General features: G+C 45.7%; 1 protein-coding gene across 2 annotated transcripts in view; it reads left to right on the top strand.

Moving 5' to 3' along the window:
* The first annotated feature begins 3,202 nt into the window (after positions 1-3,202).
* FRYL (FRY like transcription coactivator) overlaps positions 3,203-9,732 on the top strand; it is a 162,994-nt gene continuing 156,464 nt past the window's right edge. Inside the window, exon 1 of one of the 2 annotated variants that reach the window (XM_084204382.1) lies at positions 3,203-3,334. The gene's annotated coding sequence lies outside the window, so the exon portion shown is untranslated. Of the gene's footprint in view, positions 3,382-9,732 lie in introns of both variants that reach the window. The other variant, XM_084204381.1, reaches the window with a different exon arrangement.

Raw genomic sequence — 9,732 nt, 5'->3', positions numbered from 1 at the left:
TTTCTGCTTTAACAGGTGCCATTATGCAATATGCCAATTTTTTGTTTATAAATGTATGCACTAGGGTAGTTCTTCAGAGAAAAAATGTCAGGGATCTTGAACTGTTTGTTTTAACAACAGGCACAATGGTAGTTTGACACTTCAGGAGCTGTTTTATAATTGCTGTTCTGTGTTGTTTTAAACACAAAAATAATAGATTATTCGTAATAGCATAAAGTTATATATTTTGGGGCCACTTTAGGAGTCAAAATTATTTTTGCAAGTATTACAACTCACATATCTATGTCTCTAAACTTTTTATCGTTTATGACTTAGTATGTAAGAATAAAGAATATATTTGAGATTCAAAATACTGTAACAAAAAAACTTGATAGTTAACCTTTAGAAATTGCAACTTATTTCTTTGTGAAGGAGATGCCTCGAAGGAAAAATGAAAACTTTCAAATGATGAGATTCTCTCAAAACGAACTGATTACTTGGGTTAACAAGTTGGGAGGTGTGAAAGTCACATGGTTTCTAATTGCAGTACTTTGCAAAGCAAAGTGGTGAATATTCAGAACTCTTGAAGGTGGAGCTGAAAGAATTATTGGAGTGACCTCTGTGCAGTCTGTCAAGTGGTTTAAAAGTTTGTTTCTGATGAATTTTTTTTCATCCCCTTGTTAACAGTCAGCAACAGGTTTTATACAACTCCACTGCAAAACACAGGTGGCCTAATAAATGAGTTTTACAGTACTGTATAAGACATAACTAAAACTATTAGATACATGAAAGAGTTGGAGTAAACACCGATCTGGTAAGGAAAGTCTCCAAAGCAAGTACTGGAAGTGTATGTGCTCAAGTACAAAAAACAATGTGAATGGTGATTTTATTTTTTTTCCCGTTGTTTTTTTCTTGGTGCTCTGGACAATACAATAAAGTGCAACAGCCGAGAGGTTCTGGTGACTGCCAAGAGTTAACAGGACTGTATTTGGAAAAATGTCTCTGTAATGAGGAAATAACAGTGCCTCATACCAAAAAAAAAGAGCATTGTTGTAACTACTACAACTGGTGACAAACAAAGAATCAGCTATTTGCCTGAAGCATTATGGCACATCAGCAAGAATCAAGAGTGGGTGTCTTTGAGGAGCTGATAGTCAAAGCCTCAATTAGTAAGGACTTTACCCACATAGATAATGATTGCCATTAATATTAACTGGTACTGTAATGTACTTTGAAAATTACTTTACATGTTAACTAATCCTTAGAGCTATTTTGTAAAGCTGGCAGGTAAAGGTGCATTTGGGTCTGAAAATGATTGCATCCTGTAAAGTTCAGGTACTCAGGGTTAAATACCAGTGATCTGATTTTCTTTGGTGGTGAGGTTCTGTTGCTCTTGTCTCAGTTACCTGCATTTATTGGGAAGATCACTGAGCCCCTAACTCAGAATAACTTCAAAATCAGAAGCAACCTGTGACATACTTTGCTTCAATCAATTGTCTGAAATGATGCACAACATCAGGAGCAATGAATCCTGTTTGTCATGTTAGGTGCTCTATCACCCACGTTTGGACTCTGGTACAATTGTTAAAATACAGTAAAACGTACTCCACAAAATTCTTAAAGCCATAGGGAAGAGTTAACCTCAGCTACCAGGATACCTTTTTTTTTTTCCTCTCCTGCTTTCTTTTCTTACTGGTTTCTGCAAGTTGATGTACATCATCTGTCTTAAGGGTATGCAGCACATGGACATAAATGGAAGGGCTTTTACTGCAAATAAACTATAATTGTACAAAGTGTGGTACAGAACCCTGAACTTCTGTTAGAATTTTTTACAACTGTTGCGCTGGTGCATTTGTTCTTTGTACTGTTCACTCAGTTCCAGTTTTCTTGAAAATGCTTATTATAATACAGTACTTGCATGACAGGCTTATGTTTAACAGTGGGAAAATATTAACTGCAGGGGTTTTTTTCTAATACTGTTTTGCATATCTTGTGTTATTTTATCACACTTTACATGTATTTCTTTTTCTTTCTTTACCCCCACCCTGTTTTTCTTTAAAAGCTGGAAGCTTTGAGGCACTTTAACAGAAAATATAGTTACTTTTTAACCAGTTAAAATGTTAATGTTGGTACTGTTTCTGTAAACGTTAGCTCCCAGATCTTTGCATTGTTTAGAAATACATTGTTACTTCCAACGACCAGACCTGTTGTATTAGTGAAATCCTGGCTAGACCCAGTAGCGGCTCTGTTTTCTGAGGATGATGTTGTGAATTATCTTACTACTCCGCCTCGCTGCCAGTGCATTGCGATAAACCTAGCAGCTTGGCGCCTGCGGGAGCTACGTGAAATCAAAGCGAATAACCAGTGGCCAGAGCAGTCCAAGTGCTCTATATGCCAGGCAGGAGTGGCGGCAGCTTGCCCTGCCCTGCCCCGCAGGCTGCCCGGGAGCCAGGCTGCTTCTGCGGGGGTAGCCCGTCGGTTGGCGTTGGTAGAACAACGCGAGTAATTCCTGGCAAAAAAAAAAAAAAAAAAAAAAAGGCAAAAAAGCGGTATTTCAGCATTTGTGCAGCTGGCCGAGACACAAATATTTGCCCTTATTCACTGGGGGGAAGGGCGGGTTTTCCGATCGCTTCCTACGGGCGAAAGGAGCGCCCTGACGGCACGGGCACGGCGCGGCGGGACCTCCGGGAGGCTTCATCGCCTCAATAGCCAGGACACTTCCTTGATGTTTCCCAGCGACGCTGCTGCGTGCCCAGAAAGCCGTTTGATTCCCGGCTACCTTGATGATACCGGCCTTCTTAACGGCAGCGATCGGTCCTGCTCTCTCCGGGGGCGTGGAGGCATCCTGGGGCCGCCCTCCCCGCCGGCCTGGCCCGCTGCGGGGCTGCGCGAAGCCGCCCTGGGCCGGAGCACTGCCCGGGCGGCCCGAGGGGAACGGCGCCCGGAGCGCTCCGGGGGCGGGGCCGGCCGCGCCCCGGCCTATCACTGCCGCGGGAGGGGGGGGTGCATCGCCAATCGGGGCCCGGCTCGCCCTTCGCCGCCTCGCGATTGGCCGAAGTGTAGAGGGTGGTGCCTCGAGGGCGGGCCGCACGCTCGAGAGCCAACGAGGAGGGAGCGCGGGGGCGGGGCCTTGTGAGTGCTGCGCGCCTGCCCCAGTGAGCGCCGGGGCCGGGCGGGGCCGCGCGTGCCAATGGGGCGGCGGGGGGGGCGGGAGCGCCGCGCCGGGACGTCGAGGTGCCGGAGGGGAAAGGCGGCGTCGGGATAAAGCCGGCGGGGGATGCCGGTGGCGCGCGTCGTTCACTGGGTCCCACCAGGGTCGCTCTGAAGTGTGGGGGGAAACCGCAGCCGCGCTGAGGTAGGCGGCGGCGCCCGGGGCTGCGGTAGCTTCCACCGGCGGGAGAGGTGAGGCGGCGGCGCAGCCGGGATCCGGTCGTGGCTGATCGGAGGGAGGAGGGGGCGCTTTGCCCCGACGGGAACGGAGCCCGCTGGTTGTGCTGTGCGGCCCCTGGCCCTGGCCCGGCCCTGGTCCCCGCCGCTTTGTTTACGGTGGGGAGGGGAGGGACGGGAGGGAGGGCAGCGTGTGGCCGGGCGGCCCTGCCCGCCGTCGCCGCGGGGGCATGAGTAGGGCGGAGGCGGAGCAGGGGTCGGCGGCGCTGCGTGCGCCCGGCCGCCCCTCACCTCGGCTCCGGACCTCCTGCCCCGGGGAAACGGAGCCTCCCCCGATCCCCTCCGCGGCCCGCGTTCTGTCTCCTTCCGCCCCTTCCTCCCCGGCCGCGGCCCCACCCGTGCGTGCCCAGCCTTCTCAGCCGGCGGCCCCCAGAGCCTCCGGGGTAGGAGCGGCGATCGTACAGCCCCGCGGGCCGAGCGTAAAGCGGCGGCCGCCGCCGGGCTGCTCCCGCCCCACGCCCGCGCCCGTCCGGCCGGCTCCGGCCGCCCCCCGGGACAGCGGGGCCGCGCAGCCACCGCCGCAGGGGATGGCGGGGCTGGGAGCGGGCCAGGCCGGCCGGGAATGGCGGGACGGAACGGGGAGGGTGGCACGGAGCCGGGCTTTGTTCCCGGCCCCGCCCCGCCCGGGGGTGCCCGGGGGCTCCGGGGGAGAAACGCGCGTCCCGGCTCCTGGTGCGGAGGGCGGCGCGGGCGAGCAGCGACGCCCCCGGCCGCCCGTGCCGCCCTCCGCGCAGCTGGCCCGCTCCCCCGCCTTCGGGTGAAACTTGGGAGACTTGAGCGGCAAACTAGGAGACGTGTGTGCGCTCAGTGTGCAGCGCCTCGCTGATGGAGTCGCTCTGAGGTGCTTTAAGGACCAAGTCTGGCTTCCACAGTTTTTACAACCTCAGATGGGCGTGCTTGTATAGCTGTAAGTATTGTAGGGGCTTAATTAGTTTCCCCCCTTCACTTTCATTCGTGTGTTTCTAGTATTTTGGTAATGTGAGAATTTTCGTTACTCAGTGGGCAGTTCAGTTTGTGTCTTGACCAGAAATCACTGCCTGACGATCAGGGTAGCTCTAGCTAAAACATCCTAAGGATCAGAAGGAAAACATAAAAAAAAAAAAAAATCCCTGAAAACCCAACAAACCTCAAATATTTTGGTGGTCACTCATATTGAGGGAGTTGCAAAAGCAATTTGCTAATATGATCTTGAGGAATAGTAAGGCAATCTGTAGATGAGGCAGCAAGAGTGTAACCTGAACTTCCTTCAGAATTACAAATCTCTAATGAACATTTGGAAAGAAATATACTAAACCAGGAAACAAATTCTTTACTCCTTTGTGCACTGTGTATCTCTGTGCTGCAGACTTCATGGAGTATATGGAGTACTATGAGAAAGGTGATTTGCTGATTAAAGGTTGAGCAAAGAGTGAAATTTACTGTAGTTTCTTCAGAAGTATTTCCTCATTTCCTTAGTAGGCTGTTTCAGTCGCTTTGCTTCTGTGTTCTTGCTGTCGTGCTGAGGATATGTGCTAAATACTTCAGAATCTTTGTGGAAGATCGCACACCAAGTGCTGTAAAACCACGCTGATTCTTATCTTGTGACACTATCTCAGGAAGGAAACAAACCACTCCGTAAAAATTGTGTTGCAGGTTTAGTAAGTCACGTATTTAAAGATGAGAACAACATTTTCAGTGTCAAAAGCTTCCTTTATCTGTGGTTTGTAGAGGCCCTTAGTGGTACTTGATGGTGGTTGTTTCCCATAGACAACCAACTTCCCTGGGCAAATTGCTGCTGTGAATGACTCCTTATTTATATTCCAAAATTGATTTGGGTAAAGTCTGTGCTGACTTCTCTGGAAGTGGTTTCCTTGGAGAGAGTGGTGGTATGTTGCTTTGGGATATTGTAGAACAGTGTTGCAGAGCTTCATTTCAAAAGAAAAGTTGTTTAATTCTTCCGTGAGGTTAGTTAAGGTAAAGTTGGAAAATTCAACTAATTCTATTTGTGTTTGACTGGCCTAAGTGAACCAAAGCATGGTGATAGCTGGTTTTTGTGTAATAGCATACTACTTTTAAGAAGGGAAGTTTTAGGTTGTAGAGGTTAAGGAAAAAAGTAGAACTGTTCGTTTTTCATGTTACTGTATTAACGCTTTGTGGAGTCATCCTGCTAGGCTTCAACAGTTCAAGAGTGGTCCTCATATGTTTATTTCACTGTGAATTCTTGTCTTTCTAATTTGGAGTGATAAAATTAATTGTTATGCTGAAAGTTTTTGCTAATACAGTTGAGATCATGCTGTCTGTATTCGCTTTTTCTAAGAACTTAAGAAGATTATAATTCCCTTCAGTGGCTATGCATCAAGGAAAACAACTTGGAAAGCAGTGTGTTCTGCATCAGGCAGGAGTTGCCTATTTTATATCTAGCTTTGTATTTAAGGGGGCTTTGTCTTCATCATCTTACCAGGTGAAGACTACTTCATTATTGCATGAAGGACCAAAGGACAAGTTTAGATTTTTTTTGTCTGAGCTCCTTAAGACATGTGAAGGCGAACTTTTCGCTTCAGTGGACTTGCATAATACAGAACATGGGTGCTAATATGCTCCTTCTAGCTAAGAGTGGCGTGAGGTTTTTAGCAATTTTTGCTGACATTTAAGCCTTAGTTTGAAAGAAACTGTAGGTATTGTGCACATAATGTCAGAGGAAGGAGCTATATGCACATGTGGGCTCTGTGAGTGACTGTGAGAAAAATGAGGATGATATTTCAGGGTTTGTGACCCTGTACCTGTGGTTACTGGGCTGCCTTGCCAGTAGAAAATGTGATGTAGCTTATCCTCAGTGGGGGGGGGGGGGGGGGGGGGGGCGGTGGGCAGCCTGGCTGTGGTTTGCTGCTTTGTGCAGCTTCTGCGTGCTTGCACCCAAACAACTTTCAGCCTTTACAACTCTTGTATCTGTAGTAATCCTCCCAGGAATCACAGTGGGCTGGAGAAGTGTTGCAATGTTAGAAGGTTTCAGAATTCAGCATTATTCTTGTCTGGTCTTGCTCTAAATCCTGATGAACTCCAGTAATAGATGCTAGCCAGACTGACTCAGCTAGGGTTGCTTCTGTCTTTCTATATTCAACTAAAAGAGCAGTTCTTTCTGCTATTTAGCTTGCTTATCCTCAGTGCTCGACAGTTAATTGTCTGGGTATCTGTGTACTGCCATATAGCTCTGTCCTCTGTCTCTTCTAAGATTTCTGTTGTCCTCCCTTTCCTTCCTTCCCCTCCCCCAAATCTATTATAATCCTAATTCCCTCTGACATGAGCACCTCCCAGGAAGAATGACTGAATACAGTCTCAAACAGCAAGTGTCCAATACCATCACTGGAAGATATCAAAAAGGAAAAAAATTTCCCTTGAGCTAGTTGAACAACAGTGTTTGCTTTGCACATGGCTTCAGTTTAGAGGGATTTTTGTATTTATCCCTAGTTTTTCCTAGTGATTTATGTTTGCATGCAAAAATAGAAGAGGAGCAAATATTAAAAACAAAACCAAACCAAACTTCTAAAGTTGAGTTTGAGGTTCTCTGAAATGTCTATATATTTGATATGGTGCAAGGACCTGGTGTCCTGACGCCATTGCTGTAAGCTTTGGGGTTTTATTGGTTTGTTCTTTACGTGGGTATTCTTGCCCCTGTCACCAGAAGCAACATGAATTGGTTTTCGTGGTTAGTGACTATAGTCAAAGCTGAGCTGCATGGAATTTGCACAGACCTCGTTACAGAAGGACCTTTCTTCCATCATTCCAGCTGCTGCTTTGGCAGCTGGTCCATACAGGTGTGCGAGAACTTTACTTTTCAAGAGCTAGGGCTAGCCTAGCCTGAAATATCTACAGACAAGAGTGTCTAGCAGTAGGCTTGGGACTATTGACATGCCACTTGAGTGGTGCAGGTGGTCCCCCCTTTGGAATTAGTGTGGTGACCTATTTTCTTCTTATTCCCTGTATTCCAGAAAATGGGAGAAGACTCCTGGCTTGGACCTTTTTCTCCCCACTCAGATTTTTTTAAAGTGAAGTTACATGAGATGGTCATGATAATAAAACAAGCTTTGTGTGTTTTGTCAGCTAACTATTGGAAGGCTGCTTCAAAACTAAATAACTGATACTTGGGGAATATTTGCAATTGTATGTTAAAGCAGTTTGTCAGTGGCAGTTGCCAGCATTATTTTTCATCTTAGGTAGCAATTTTTTTCTTTTTAATGTTTGTTTCCCCTTGAGTGTTTCTAGAGAGCAATAGCATAATTTTGCTAGACCAGATAAACCAGACTCTCTCTTGTGCAGGTGACATTTCTTGTTCACCTTATCATACTAAAATGCTGTAATTGCCTTCTTCATATATTAATTAGTCTTTTTAACATGCACTGGCCAGAATTCTATAAAGAATTCTATAAAGTGTTCCAGGGAAAATTCCAGTGAGACTTTTTAAAAGTTTTTTAGTACTCTGGTGAGTGTATCTTGCTGGTAAACCTTAGGGATCCTGTTTTCTTTCCATAGTCCTCTCACAGTTTCTCTCTGTCTTCATGAACTGCAGCTTATAACAAAAAATATTACTGCTCAAATATGTTACATTAAGGGGGGAAGAGAATCTGTAGGTTAAATGCAGCTTTAGTGAGTATCACTTTTGCAAACACTCCTTGGGCCTACTATAGTTTGGGTCGCAGTGGGCATGGTGTTAGTTATACTTGTGCAGAGAGTATTCAAGGGGCTCAAAGATAGCCCAGCAGTGTGCCAGTAAGCAAGGGAGAGGAGCACAAAATAAAATGATGTGTGCTAAAAAGATCCTTGTGAGGTTATGGCAAGATCTGCCTTGCCATATGCAATCCCATTTGCTTAGCATTTCACAGACTTCCTGCTGTTGAAATTTCACTGCTGGCTTTTTGTAGTAGTCTCAAGGACAATAATTGTGTATGTTTTACCAGCCCTATGCAGTTAAATTTGTTTGTTTAGAGTAACTGAATATAATGTTGGATATGTTTATAAAATAAGAGCTGGAGAGAGCATAAAAACTACAAATAGAGATAGTTTTGTTGTACTTGATCCTGAAGATAAGGCTCTAGTAATTCAATGTGGGAGAGTGTAAAAAGAGATTAAATTTTTCTAAAAGTGAAGGAATGTCTATAACATAAGGCTTGAGACATCAGGAATTTGCATTTGAAGTTGATATTGCAGAGAGTGACTTTCTGTCTCTGTTGGCGTTGTCCAGTTTTGCAAAATAAAGAAGAATCTTCTTTTGTAAATGCCATGTCCTAAAGAGGACTTGGAACTAAGAGTAGACATGGACAAAGGCTGATTCTCTTCAAAGGCATTAGTATGGGAGATAGCTGAAGTGTTCCTAGTAATTTTTATCAGTCTTTCATGAGAATAGTCTTTATCAACACCACTTCTGCTCTTGTGCTAAATCAGAAAGAACTGCTGAGGTTGTGCCCGTGGCAGCTGGACATACTGATATTGACAGAATTCTCATGATTTTTAATTGCACTAATCTAATCTGTCAGTAATGCTGATTATGTTAAAAAAATTGCTGAAAGCAAAAAAATTAAGATTTCTACCTCTGTAGATGTTGTCCAAAACCAATGTCATCCAAAAAGCTGATGAATTACTGCCCTGTGCACTGTGACTGCTGACTGGCCTGTTTATTCTCTGGGATGGGGAGATGAGTAGTCACTGGTCCCATGATGGCTGTTGGTGTGACTCGGGGGCCTCCTGGATACCCCACATCAGTCCATAAAGAGAAAGATTGCAAATGAGTGCTCTTATTCTTTGCAGGAGTAGCAGTATGTGTAGATCTCCCTGACACCTTCACTTGGATATGGCAAACCTGGTACTCTGTTTCTTGACGCAGAAATCATGGAGATGGTGCCCCATTCCCTCTGTTTCTGCAGCTGTGAGCCTACCACTGCCACCCTAATTGAAATTACTTTGGTGGTAGGTGTTGCATATATAAAATTGGGCATCAGAGCTGTCTTTTCAGATGGAATTGATACAGGTGTTTGTGTGTATATTTATATGCATTTACGGGCGCCTACCTGCAGAATTGATAGGTGAATAGCTGGTGGGGGGTGAGAGTGGTGGACAGCAAGTGTGGGAACAGCAAGCTGGGTAAACAGAAGTACAAAAGAAACGGAACAAGCTTTTGGTGCAGGAAAAGAGTTTTTACCTACACATTTCTTGAACACTTTGGTATAGTTTTAGGCCTTTGCTGTATTAGGGGAAAAATGAACCTTGTTTCAAAGCATTTATGAACACTTCTTTTCCTGTAAGTCATGATCAGGCTATGATATTATAGTCCATAAT

The sequence above is a fragment of the Fringilla coelebs genome (assembly GCF_963513975.1).
Source record: "Fringilla coelebs genome assembly, chromosome: 4".
In the NCBI taxonomy this organism is placed as follows: Eukaryota; Metazoa; Chordata; class Aves; order Passeriformes; family Fringillidae; genus Fringilla; species Fringilla coelebs.
Note: the sequence above shows the minus strand (reverse complement) of the source record. Positions and strands in the feature narration are given on the sequence as shown.